Source organism: Arachis hypogaea, chromosome 19 (genome assembly GCF_003086295.3).
Source record: "Arachis hypogaea cultivar Tifrunner chromosome 19, arahy.Tifrunner.gnm2.J5K5, whole genome shotgun sequence".
Classification (NCBI taxonomy): Eukaryota; Viridiplantae; Streptophyta; class Magnoliopsida; order Fabales; family Fabaceae; genus Arachis; species Arachis hypogaea.
In genome coordinates, this window is record NC_092054.1 from 110,010,930 (window position 1) to 110,025,089 (window position 14,160).

Sequence of the window (14,160 nt, forward strand, 5' to 3'; positions counted from 1 at the left end):
TGGCCCTAAGCACTTTGTTTTCCAGTATTACCACCGGATACATAAATGCCACAGACACATAACTGGGTGAACCTTTTTAGATTGTGACTCAGCTTTACTAAAGTTCCCAATTAGAGGTGTCCAGGGTTCTTAAGCACACTCTTCTTTTGCTTTGGACCTCGACTTTAACCGCTTAGTCTCAAGTTTTCACTTGACACCTTCACGCCACAAGCACATGGTTAGGGACAACTTGGTTTAGCCGCTTAGGCCAGGATTTTATTCCTTTAGGCCCTCCTATGCACTGATGCTCAAAGCTTTGGATCCTTTTTATTACCCTTTTCTTTTGGTTTAAAGAGCTTTTGGCTTTTTTTGCTTGCTTTTTCTTTTTCTATTTCTTTTTTTTGCCTTTTTTTTTCGCAAGCTCTTCTCTATTCACTGCTTTTTCTTGCTTCAAGAATCAATTTTATGATTTTTTAGATTATCAAATAACATGTCTCCTTTTTCATCATTCTTTCAAGAGCCAACATATCTAACATTCATAAACAGTAATATCAAAAGACATATGCACTGTTCAAGCATTCATTCAGAAAACAAAAAGTATTGTCACCACATCAAAATAATTAAACTAGTTTCAAGGATGAATTCAAAACCCTGTACTTCTTGTTCTTTTGTTTTTAGAACAGTTTTTAATTAAGAGAGGTGATGGATTCATAGGACATTCATAACTTTAAGGCATAGACACTTAGACACTAATGATCATGTAATAAAGACACAAACATAAATAAAAATGAAGCATAGTAAACGAAAAACAAGAAAATAAGAACAAGGAGATTAAGGAACGGGTCCACCTTAGTGAGGGTGGCGTCTTCCTCTTCTTGAAGAACCAATGGTGCTCTTGAGCTCCTCTATGTCTCTTCCTTGTCTTTGTTGCTCTTCCTTCGTAGCTCTTTGATCTTCTCTAATCTCATGGAGGATGATGGAGTGCTCTTGGTGCTCCATCCTTAGTTGTCCCATGTTGGAACTTAATTCTCCTAGGAAAGTGTTGATTTGCTCCCAATAGTTTTGTGGAGAGAAGTCCATCCCCTGAGGTATCTCAGGGATTTCATGGTGAGAAATTTCCTCATGCTCTTGTTGAGGTCCATGATCTCTTGTTTGCTCCATCCTTTTCTTAGTGATGAGCTTTTGAGATGAATCTCTCCATCTCCCATGACTTAGAGGTGGAAGCTTTTGCCTTCCCTTTCCTCTTTCTAGAGGTTTCTCTGGCCTTAGGTGTCATAAATGGTTATGGAAAAACAAAAAGCAACGCTTTTACCACACCAAACTTAGAAGGTTTGCTCATCCTCGAGCAAAAGAAGAGAAGAGGGAGTAGAAGAAGAAGAAAATAGATGAGATGGAGAGATGTGAATGGTTCGGCCAAGGGGGTTTTAGGTGGTTATAATGTGTGAAAAGGAAGGAGTGATGGTTTGAATTTGAGTGGGTGGGTGTTTGTGGGTTGTATGATGGTTTTGGAGGAGTAATGGAGGTGATTGGTGGAGGTTATTTTGGGGAAGAGTGTTATGGAAAGGTGTGAGGAGGAGAGAAGAAGAGAGGTGGGGTAGGTGGGGATCCTGTGGGATCCACAGATCCTGAGGGGTCAAGGACTTATCATCCTTGCTCCATTTAGGGGTGTAAATGCCCTTAGAGTGCAATCCTGGTGTTTAACGCTAGATTACTGCTTGTTTCTGGCATTTAACGCCACTTCCATGCTCTGTTCTGGCGTTAAACGCCTGTCTGGTGCTTGTTTCTGGAGTTTAACGCCAACTTGATGCTTCTTTCTGGCGTTAAATGCCAGTTTGATGCTTCTTACTGGCGTTTAACGCTAGTAAGTTCTTCCTCCAGGGTGAGCTATTTTTAAAGCTATTTTTCATTCTGTTTTTGATTTTTCAGTAGTTTTTGTGACTCCACATGATCATCAACCTAAAAAAAACATAAAATAATAATAGAAAATAAATAGATATAATTAAATAACATTGGGTTGCCTCCCAACAAGCACTTTTTTAATGTCAATAGCTTGACAGTGAGCTCTCATGGAACCTCACAGATGTTAAGAGCAATGTTGGGACCTCCCAACACCAAACTTAGAGTTTAAATATGGGGGTTCAACACCAAACTTAGAGTTTGGTTGTGGCCTCCCAACACCAAACTTAGAGTTTGACTGTGGGGGCTTTGGTTGACTCTGCAGTGAGAGAAGCTTTTCAGCCTTACTCTCCATGGTTACAGAAGGAGATCCTTGAGTTTTAAACACAAGGTTGTCCTCATTTAATTGAAAGACCAATTCTCCTCTGTCCACATCAATACAGCTCTTGCTGTGGCTAGGAAGGGTCTTCCAAGGATGATGGATTCATCCTCATCCTTCCCAGTGTCTAGGATTATGAAATCAGCAGGGATGTAAAGTCCTTCAACCTTTACTAGCACATCCTCTACTAGTCCATAAGCCTATTTTCTTGAGTTGTCTGCCATCTCTAATGAGATTCTGGCAGCTTACACCTCAAAGATCCCAAGTTTCTCCATTATAGAGAGTGGCATTAAGTTTATTCTTGACCACAGGTCACACAGAGCCTTCTCAAAGGTCATGGTGCCTATGTTACAGGGAATTAGGAATTTACCAGGATCCTGTTTCTTTTGAGGTAGAGTTTGCTGAACCAAGGTATTTACTTCCTTGATGAGCAATGGATGTTCATCCTCCCAAGTCTCATTACCAAATAATTTTGTATTCAGCTTCATGATTGCTTCTAAATATTGAGCAACTTGCTCTTCAGCAATGTCTTCATCTTCTTCAGAAGATGAATAGTCATCAGAGCTCATGAATGGTAAAAGGAGGTTCAATGAAATCTCTATGGTCTCTGGATGAGCCTCAGATTCCTTTGGTTCCTCAAAGGGAAACTCCTTATTGGTCAGTGAACGTCCCAGGAGGTCTTCCTCACTAGGATTCACGTCCTCCTCCTCCTCTCTGGGTTCGGCCACACCAAGTAAGGTTATGGCCTTGCACTCTCCTTTTGGATTCTCTTCTGTATTGCTTGGGAGAGTACTAGGAGGAGTTTCAGTGACCCTTTTACTCAGCTGGCCCACGTGTGCCTCCAAATTTCTAATGGATGACCTTGTTTCATTCATGAAACTTAGAGTAGCCTTAGATAGATCAGAGACTATATTTGCTAAGCTAGATGGATTCTGCTCAGAATTCTCTGTCTGTTGCTGAGTGGATGATGGAAAAGGTTTGCTATTACTAAACTTGTTTCTTCCACCATTATTAAAGCCTTGTTGAGGCTTTTGTTGAACCTTCCATGAGAAATTTGGATGATTTCTCCATGAAGGATTATAGGTGTTTCCATATGGTTCACCCATGTAATTCACCTCTGCTATTGCAGGGTTCTCAGGATCATAAGCTTCTTCTTCAGAAGATGCTTCTTTAGTACTGTTGGATGCAGCTTACAATCCATTCAGACTCTGAGAAATCATATTGACTTGCTGAGTCAATATTTTATTGAGCCAATATGGCATTCAGAGTATCAATTTCAACAACTCCCTTCCTCTGAGGCGTCCCATTACTCACAGGATTCCTTTCAGAAGTGTACATGAACTGGTTATTTGCAACCATGTCAATGAGTTCCTGAGCTTCTGCAGGAGTTTTCTTTAGGTGAATAGATCCACCTACAGAATGGTCCAATGACATCTTTGATAGCTCAGATAGACCATCATAAAATATATCCAGGATGGTCCATTCTGAAAGCATGTCAGAAGGACACTTTTTGGTAAGTTGCTTATATCTCTCCCAAGCTTTATAGAGGGATTCACCTTCTTTCTATTTGAAGGTTTAAACATCCACTCTAAGCTTGCTAAGCTTCTGAGGAGGAAAGAACTTGGCTAAGAAAGCCATGACCATCTTATCCCAAGAGTTCAGGCTATCTTTAGGTTGAGAGTCCAATCATATTCTAGCTCTGTCTCTTACAGCAAATGGGAAAAGCATAAGCATGTAGACCTCGGGATCAACCCCATTGGTCTTAACAGTATCATAGATCTGCAAGAATTCAGTTAAAAACTGAAAAGAATCTTCTGATGGAAGTCCATGAAACTTGCAGTTCTGTTGCATCAGAGAAACTAATTGAGGCTATAGCTCAAAATAGTTTGCTCCAATGGCAGGGATTGAGATGCTTCTTCCATGTAAATTGGAATTTGGTACAGTAAAGTCACCGAGCATCTTCCTTGCATTGTTATTATTTTCGGCCATGTCTCCTTCTTTTTCGAAAATTTCTGTCAGATTTTTTCCAGAGAGTTGTGCTTTAGCTTCCCTTAGCTTCCTCTTCAGAGTCCTTTCAGCTTCAGGATCAGCTTCAACAAGAATGTTCTTATCCTTGTTCCTGCTCATATGAAAAAGAAGAAAACAGAAAAGAAGAGGAACCCTCTATGTCACAGTATAGAGATTCCTTTATGTGAGTAGAAGAAGAAAAGAAATTCGAACACAGAAAGACGGAGAGGGTTCGAATTTTTAAGAGGAAGAGAAGTGTTAGTAGATAAATAAATAATTAGAAGGAGATGAGAGAGAAGAATTTTCGAAAATAATTGAAAAGAAAAGAAAAATATTTTTGTTTTTAATTTAAAATTAAAATTAAAATTCAAAAATTTAAAAAAGATTAAATTAAATTAAAAGTTAAAACAATTAGTTAATTAAAAAGGAATTTTGAAAAAGAGGAAGGTGGTTTTCGAAAATTAGAAAGAGATTTAGTTAGGTAGTTTTGAAAAAGATATGATTGAAATAGTAAATTTTTAAAATCAAACAAAAAGTCAAGTAGTTAATTGAAAAAGATTTGAAAATCAATTTTTTGAAAAGATAAGAAGTTAGAAAAGAAGTTAGAAAAGATTGTGAAATTGTTTTTGAAAAATATGTGATTGAAACTTATTTTGAAAAAGATTTGAAAAAGAAATTTAAAAAGATTTGATTTTGAAAATTAAAGTTGGTTACTTGACTAACAAGAAACAAAAAGATATTATTTTAAAATTTAAAGATTGAACCTTTCTTATTAGGCAAGTAACAAAGTAAAAATTTTTTGAATCAACCACATTAATTGTTAGCATTAATTTCGACAATATGAAAGAAAAAAATGAAAAAGAGTTGATTTTTGAAAAAGATTTGAAAAAGATAGAATTTTTAAATTGAAAATTTGATTTGACTCATAAAAAACAACTAAATTTTAAAAAGTTTTGAAAAAGTCAACTCAAATTTTTGAAAATTTATGAGAAGAAAAAGGGAAAGATATTTTTTTTATTTTTGAATTTTAATGATGAGAGAGAAAAATATCAAAAAGACTCAATGCATGAAAATTTTGGATCAAAACAAATGATGCATGCAAGAACACTATGAATGTCAAGATGAACACCAAGAACACTTTGAATGTCAAGATGAACACCAAGAACTTATTTTTGAAAATTTTTAAGAAAAGAAAAACATGCAAGACACCAAACTTAGAAATTTTTAATCTTTAGACACTAACAAATTGAAAATGCATATGAAAAATAAGAAAAGACACCAAATAAGAAAAATTTAAGGATCAAACAAAGAAATCCATCAAGAACAACTTAAAGATCATGAAGAACAAATGCATGAGTTTTCAAAAATTTTAAGAAAAATTAAAAAGATGCAATTGACACCAAACTTAAAATTTGACACAAGACTCAAACAAGAAACACAATATTTTTGGTTTTTATGATTTTATCAATTATTTTGGATTTTTTGAAAATATATTTGAAAAAGAAAATTAAGTATTTCAAAATTTCTAATGAGAATTCCAGGAATCATGCAATGTTAGTCTAAAGCTCCGGTCCAAAACACTAGATATGGCCAATGGCCAGCCAAGCTCCAGCAGATACAAATCAGGCATATAACAGCTGATTAGATAAGAGTCCAAGGACTCTTACCATGATAAGTGGAAGCCTCAGTCCAAAAATTTAGACATGGCTTGACAGCCAGCCAGGCTCCAACAGATCATGAAGAAACTCTAGAATTCATTCTTAAAATTTCGGAAGAACATTGAATAATATATATATATATATATATATATATATATATATATATATATATATTGAAATTTTTCAAAAACAAAAATAATAAAAATAAAAAGCCTAAATTAAAATAAAATTACCTAATCTGAGCAACAAGATGAACCGTCAGTTGTCCAAACTCGAACAATCCCCGGCAACGGCGCCAAAAACTTGGTGCGCAAAATCGTGATCATTCATTCCTTGGTAACGGCGCTGAAAACTTAATACGCACGCTCATAATCTTAGTTCTTCTTTACAACTTCGGACAACTAACCAGCAAGTGCACTGGGTCGTCCAAGTAATAAACCTTACGTGAGTAAGGGTCGATCCCACGGAGATTGTCGGCTTGAAGCAAGCTATGGTCACCTTGTAAATCTCAGTCAGGCGGATTCAAATGGTTATAAAGTTTTAATAATTAAAAGATAAATAAAACGTAAAGTAAAGATAGGGATACTTATGTAATTCATTGGTGAGAATTTCAGATAAGCGTATGGATATGCTTTTGTTCCTTTTGAACCTCTACTTTCCTACTGTATTCATCCAATCCTTCTTACTCCTTTCTACGGCAAGCTTTATGTAGGGCATCACCGTTGTCAATGGCTACATCCCGTCCTCTCAGTGAAAATGGTTCAAAATGCGCTGTCACTGCACGGCTAATCATCTGTCGGTTCTCGATCCTACTGGAATAGGATTCAGTAATCCTTTTGCGTCTGTCACTACGCCCAGCACTCGCGAGTTTGTAGCTCGTCATAGCCATCCCTTCCCGAATCCAACTCGGAATACCACAGAAAATGTTTAGACTTTCCAGATCTCAAGAATGGTCGCCAATAATTCTAGCCTATACCACGAAGACTCTGATCTCACGATCAGAAGGCTAAGAGATATGCATTCAAGCTTGCTTTCATGTAGAACGGAAGTGTTTGTTAGGCACGCGTTCATAAGTGAGAATGATTATGAGCGTCACATAATCATCACATTCATCATGTTCTTGTGTGCGAATGAATATCTTAAAGAAGAAATAGGTTTGAATTGAATAGAAAACAATAGTACTTTGCATTAATTCATAAGGAACAGCAGAGCTCCACACCTTAATCTATGGTGTGTAGAAACTCTACCGTTGAAAATACATAAGTGATAATGGTCAAGGCATGGCCGAATGGCCAGCCTCCTAAACGTGATCAAAGATGATCCAAAAGATCAGATGTTTAACATGATAGTAAAAAGTTCTATTTATACTAAACTAGTTACTAGGGTTACAGAAATGAGTAAATGATGCAGAAATTCACTTCCTGGGCCCACTTGGTGTGTGCTTGAGCTGAGCATTGAAGCTTTCACGTGTAGAGGTCTTCCTTGGAGTTAAACGCCAGTTTGTAACTTGTTTCTGGCGTTTAACTCTGCTTTGCAACCTGTTTCTGGCGTTTAACTCCAGAATAGGGCAGAGAGCTAGCGTTGAACGCCAGTTTGCATCGTCTAAACTCGGGCAAAGTATGGACTATTATATATTGCTGGAAAGCCCTAAATGTCTACTTTCTAATGCAATTAAGAGCGTGCCATTTGGACTCCAGTAGCTCCAGAAAATATACTTTGAGTGCAGGGAGGTCAGAATCCAATAGCATCTGTAGTCCTTCTTCAACCTCTGAATCTGATTTTTGCTCAGGTCCCTCAATTTTAGCCAAAAAATACCTGAAATCACAGAAAAACACACAAACTCATAGTAAAGTCCAAAAATGTGAATTTTATTTAAAATCTAATAAAAATATACTAAAAACTAACTAAATCATACTGAAAACTATGTAAAAACACTGCCAAAAAGCGTATAAATTATCCGCTCATCAAGTCTCGAATCAGAGCTAGAGGACATTTTTAAAGATGTTCAGCCTGATATGGGGGAACCAGAGAAAATAGAAGAACCTCTGAATACTCCTCAGGAAGAGGAGAAGCCTCCTAAACCCGAGCTCAAACCACTACCACCATACTTGAAATATGTATTCTGGGAGAAAATGACACTTTTCCCGTGATCATAAGCTCTGCTTTAGAGCCACAGGAAGAGAACGCACTAATTCACGTGCTAAGGACACACAAGACAGCCCTTGGATGGTCCATAAGTGATCTTAAAGGCATTAGTCCAGCCAGATGCATGCACAAGATCCTTTTGTAGGATGATGCTAAGCTAGTTGTTCAACCACAGAGGCGGCTAAATCCTGCCATGAAGGAGGTGGTGCAGAAAGAGGTCACTAAGTTACTAGAGGCTGGGATTATTTATCCTATTTTTGATAGCCCCTGGGTGAGCCCTATCCATGTTGTCCCCAAGAAGGGAGGAATGACAGTGGTTCATAATGAAAAGAATGAACTGGTTCCTACAAGAACAGTTACAGGGTGGCGTATGTGTATTGACTACAGAAGGCTCAATACAGCCACCAGGAAGGATCATTTTTCTTTACCATTCATAGACCAGATGCTGGAGAGACTAGCAGGCCATGAATACTACTGCTTTTTGGATGGCTATTCAGGTTACAACCAAATTGCAGTAGATCCTCAAGACCAAGAGAAAACAGCATTCACATGTCCATCTGGAGTGTTTGCCTACAGAAGGATGCCATTTGGTCTGTGTAATGCACCTGCAACCTTTCAGAGGTGCATGCTCTCTATCTTCTCTGATATGGTAGAGAAATTTCTAGAAGTCTTCATGGATGACTTCTCAGTATTTGGAGACTCATTCAGCTCCTGTCTTGACCATCTAGCACTTATTCTGAAAAGGTGCCAAGAGACTAATCTAGTTTTAAACTGGGAGAAATGTCACTTTATGGTGACTGAAGGAATTGTCCTTGGGCACAAAATTTTGAACAAGGGAATAGAGGTGGATCAAGCTAAGGTAGAGGTAATTGAAAAATTACCACTACCTGCCAATGTTAAGGCAATCAGAAGCTTTCTGGGGCATGCAGGATTCTATAGGAGATTTATAAAGGATTTTTCAAAAATTGCAAAACCTCTGAACAATCTGCTAGCTGCTGACACGCCATTTGTCTTCGACACAGAGTGTCTGCAGGCATTTAAGACTCTGAAAGCTAAGCTGGTCACAGCACCAGTCATTTCTGCACCAGACTGGACATTACCATTCGAACTAATGTGTGATGCCAATGACCACACCATTGGTGCAGTATTGGGACAGAGGCATAACAAGCTTCTGCATGTCATTTACTATGCTAGCCGTGTTTTCAATGACGCACAGAAGAATTACACAACCACAGAAAAGGAGTTGCTTGCAGTGGTTTATGCCATTGACAAGTTCAGATCTTATTTAGTGGGATCAAAATTGATTATGTACACTGACCATGCTGCTCTAAAATATCTCCTCACAAAGCAGGATTCAAAACCCAAACTCATAAGATGGGTGTTGCTTCTACAAGAGTTTGATATAGAAATAAGAGACAGAAAAGGGACAGAGAATCAAGTAGCTGATCACTTGTCCTGGATAGAACCAGTAGCAGGAGCGTCCCTCCCTCTTACTGAGATATCTGAAACCTTTCCGGATGAGAAATTGTTTGCTATTCAGGATGCTCTGTGGTTTGCAGACACTGCAAACTATAAGGCTCGGTAATGTCAAGCTATTGATAGTAAATAAGCGCTTATTGGAAGGCAACCCAATCTTATTTATCTATGTTAATTACTTTTTCGTTTCATTTTCCATTGTTATTTTATGTTTTCTTTAGGTTGATGATCATGTGGAGTCATAAAAACAGCTGCAGAATTAAAGCAGAATCAAAAATAGCATCAAAAATAGCACACCCTGGAGGACAGACTTACTGGCATTTAAACGCCAGTAAGAAGCATCAGACTGGCGTTAAACGCCAGAAACAGGCTATAGCTTGGCGTTTAATGCCAGAAACAAGCACCAAGTTGGCGTTCAATGCCAAGAAAGGGGGAAAAGCTGGCGTTTAACGCCAAAAACAAGCAGCAGTCTGGCATTAAATGCCAGGATTGCACTCTAAGGGTGTTTTGCACGCCTCAATGGAGCAAGAATGCTAAGTCCTTGACCCCTCAGAATCTGTGGACCCACAGGATCCCCACCTACCCCACCTTCTTTTCCATACTCTCTTCACCACTCACATCCATCCATCATAAACCCCTCATACACACTATCACCCTCCCTTGGCCGAACCCACTACACATCTCCATCTCCTCCTTTCTTTCTTCTTTTGCTCGAGGACGAGCAAATATTTTAAGTTTGGTGTGGAAAAAGCCCCGCTTTTTAATTTTCCATAACCATATGGCACCTTCCACGAGATTAGAGAAGATCAAAGAGCTATGAGGGAGGAGCAACAAAGGAAAGGAAGAGACATAGAGGAGCTCAAGAGCACCATTGGTTCTTCAAGAGGAAGAAGACGCCATCCTTACTAAGGTGGACCCGTTCCTTAATCTCCTTGTCTATTTATTTTTTCTGTTTTTGTTCTCTATGCTTTATGTTTATTTATGTTTGTGTCTTTCTTACATGATCATTAGTGTCTAGTGTCTATGCCTTAAAGCTATGAATGTCCTATGAATCCATCACCTTTCTTAAATGAAAAATGTTTTTAATCACAAAAGAACAAGAAGTACATGATTTCGAATTCATCCTTGAAATTAGTTTAATTATTTTGATGTGGTGACAATACTTTTTGTTTCTCTGAATGAATGCTTGAACAGTGCATATGTCTTTTGAATTTGTTGTTTATGAATGTTAAAATTGTTGGCTCTTGAAAGAATTATGAAAAAGGAGAAATTTTATTTGATAATCTGAAAAATTATAAAATTGATTCTTGAAGCAAGAAAAAGCAGTGAAAAGCAAAGGCTTGCGGAAAAAAATGGCAAAAAAAAAGCAAAAAAAAAAAGAAAAAAATAATAAAAAAAAACAAGCAGAAAAAGCCAATAGCTCTTTAAACCAAAAGGCAAGAGCAAAAAGCCAGTAACCCTTTAAACCAAAAGGCAAGGATAAAAAGGATCCAAGGCTTTGAGCATCAGTGGATAGGAGGGCCCACAGGAATAAAATCCTGGCCTAAGCGGCTAAACTAAGCTGTCCCTAACCATGTGCTTGTGGCATGAAGGTGTCAAGTGAAAAGCTTGAGATTGAGCAGTTAAAGTCATGATCCAAAGCAAAAAGAGTGTGCTTAAGAACCCTGGACACCTCTAATTGGGGACTCTAGCAAAGCTGAGTCACAATCTGAAAAGGTTCACCCAGTTATGTGTCTGTGGCATTTATGTATCCGGTGGTAATACTAGAAAACAAAGTGCTTAGGCCCACGGCCAAGACTCATAAAGTAGCTGTGTTCAAGAATCAACATATTGAACTAGGAGAATCAATAACACTATCTGGATTCTGAGTTCCTATAGATGCCAACCATTCTGAACTTCAAAGGATAAAGTGAGATGCCAAAACTGTTCAGAGGCAAAAAGCTACTAGTCCCGCTCATCTAATTGGAGCTAAGTTTCATTGATATTTTGGAATTTATAGTATTCTCTTCTTTTTATCCTATTTGATTTTCAGTTGCTTGGGGACAAGCAACAATTTAAGTTTGGTGTTGTGATGAGCGGATAATTTATACACTTTTTGGCATTGTTTTTAGGTAGTTTTTAGTATGACTTAGTTAGGTTTTACTATGTTTTTATTAGTTTTTATGCAAAATTCACATTTCTGGACTTTATTATGAGTTTGTGTGTTTTTCTGTGATTTCAGGTATTTTCTGGCTGAAATTGAGGGACCTGAGCAAAAATCTGATTCAGAGGCTGAAAAAGGACTGCAGATGCTGTTGGATTCTGACCTCCTTGAACTCGAAATAGATTTTTTGGAGCTAAAGAAACCCAATTGGCGCTCTCTCAATTGCGTTGGAAAGTAGACATCCAGGGCTTTCCAGCAATATATAATAGTCCATACTTTGTATGAGTTTTGACGACGCAAACTGGCGTTCAAACGCCAACTTCCTGCCCTATTCTGAAGTTAAACGCCAGAAACAAGTTACAAACCAGAGTTAAACGCCACAAACAGGATGCAACCTGGCGTTTAACTCCAAGAGAAGCCTCTACACGTGTAAAGCTCAATGCTCAGCCCAAGCACACACCAAGTGGGCCCCAGAAGTGGATTTCTGCACTATCTGCACTTAGTTACTTATTTTCTGTAATCCTAGCTACTAGTTTAGTATAAAAACAAATTTTAGAGACTTACTATGTACCTCATGACATTTTTACACTTCACATTGTATTTCTGACGGCATGAGTCTCTAAACCCCATGGTTGGGGGTGAGGAGCTCTGCTGTGTCTCGATGAATTAATGCAATTACTACTGTTTTCCATTCAATCACGCTTGTTTCTATTCTAAGATATTCACTCACACTTCAACCTGATGAATGTGATGATCCGTGACACTCATCATCATTCTCACCTACGAACGCGTGCCTGACAACCACCTCCATTCTATCTGCAATAGCTTGAGTGCATATCTCTTGGATTTCTAATCTAAGATTAGAACCTTCGCGGTATGGGCTAAAATTATTGGCGGCCATTCCTGAGATCCGGAAAGTCTAAACCTTGTCTGTGGTATTTCGAGTAGGATCTGGGATGGGATGACTATGACGAGCTTCAAACTTGCGAGTGCTGGGTGTAGTGACAGACGCAAAAGGATCAATGGATCCTATTCCAACATGAGTGAGAACCAACAGATAATTAGCTGTGCGGTGACAGTGCATTTGGATCATTTTCACTGAGAGGACGGATGGTAGCTATTATAACGGTGATCCACCAACATATAGCTTGCCATGGAAGGAGCCTTGCGTGCGTGAAGAAGAAGACAGTAGGAAAGCAGAGATTCAGAAGACAGAGCATCTCCAAAACCTCATCCTGTTCTCCATTACTGCATAACAAGTATTTATTTCATATTCTTTTACTTTTTACAATTAAAGCTAAGAATCATTACTGATATCCTGACTAAGAATTACAAGATAACCATAGCTTGCTTCAAGCGGACAATCTCCGTGGTATCGACCCTTACTCACGTAAGGTATTACTTGGACGACCCAGTGCACTTGCTGGTTAGTTGTGCGAAATTGCAAAAGTGTGATTGTGATTTCGTGCACCATACTGCATGCAAGCTATCAAATGGAAAAGCATCATTAATAGGAGTGGAGTCATCCTTAATGTGCTCAAGGTGACTCAAGTGGTCTGCCACTAAATTCTGGTTACCACTCCTATCCTTAATTTCTAAATCAAATTCTTGCAGCAACAATATCCAACGTATTAGCCTTGGTTTAGACTCTTTTTTAGCTAATAAATACTTTAGAGCTGCATGGTCTGAGTACACTATCACCTTAGTACCAAGTAAATAGGCTCGGAATTTATCCAGAGCAAAAACAATAGCCAAAAGCTCTTTTTCAGTGGTGGTGTAGTTAGACTAAGCAGCATCTAAGGTCTTAGACGCATAAGCAATTACAAAAGGATCCTTACCTTCGCGCTGAGCCAGCGCCGCTCCTACCGCATGGTTGGAGGCATAACACTTAATCTCAAATGGCTGGCTCCAGTCTGGTCCTCTCACAATTGGAGCTTGAGTTAGGGCAATTTTCAGCTTATCAAATGCTTGCATGCAATCCTCACTGAACTCAAACTCAACATCTTTCTGCCGTAGTCTGGATAAAGGCAATGCTACCTTACTGAAGTCCTTAATGAATCTCTTATAGAAACCTGCATGGCCAAGGAACGAACGGACTTCCCTCACGGAGGAGGGATAAGGTAAACTAGAAATGACATCTACCTTTGCTGGATCTACAGAAATACCAGTATTAGAAACAACATGTCCTAGAATAATCCCTTGTTTTACCATAAAGTGACATTTTTGAAAATCCAATACAAGGTTTGAACTAACACACCTGTCTAATACTCTAGCTAAACTATCCAAGCAAAGGTTAAAGGAATCACCATAAACGCTAAAATCATCCATGAATACTTCCATACAGTTCTCAATAAGATCTGAAAAGATACTCATCATGCATCTTTGGAAAGTAGCCGGTGCATTACATAAGCCAAAAGGCATCCTTTTGTATGCATACGTTCCAAAGGGACATGTAAAAGTAGTCTTTTCCTGATCTT

At 38.4% G+C, this 14,160-nt stretch overlaps 1 non-coding gene across 1 annotated transcript; it reads left to right on the forward strand.

Annotated features, from left to right (window-relative positions):
* Positions 1–3,742: 3,742 nt before the first annotated feature.
* On the forward strand, positions 3,743–3,850 carry LOC112781153 (small nucleolar RNA R71). Its single transcript, XR_003191947.1, has one exon. It is a non-coding gene; the product is annotated as a small nucleolar RNA R71 (small nucleolar RNA).
* Positions 3,851–14,160: the final 10,310 nt, after the last annotated feature.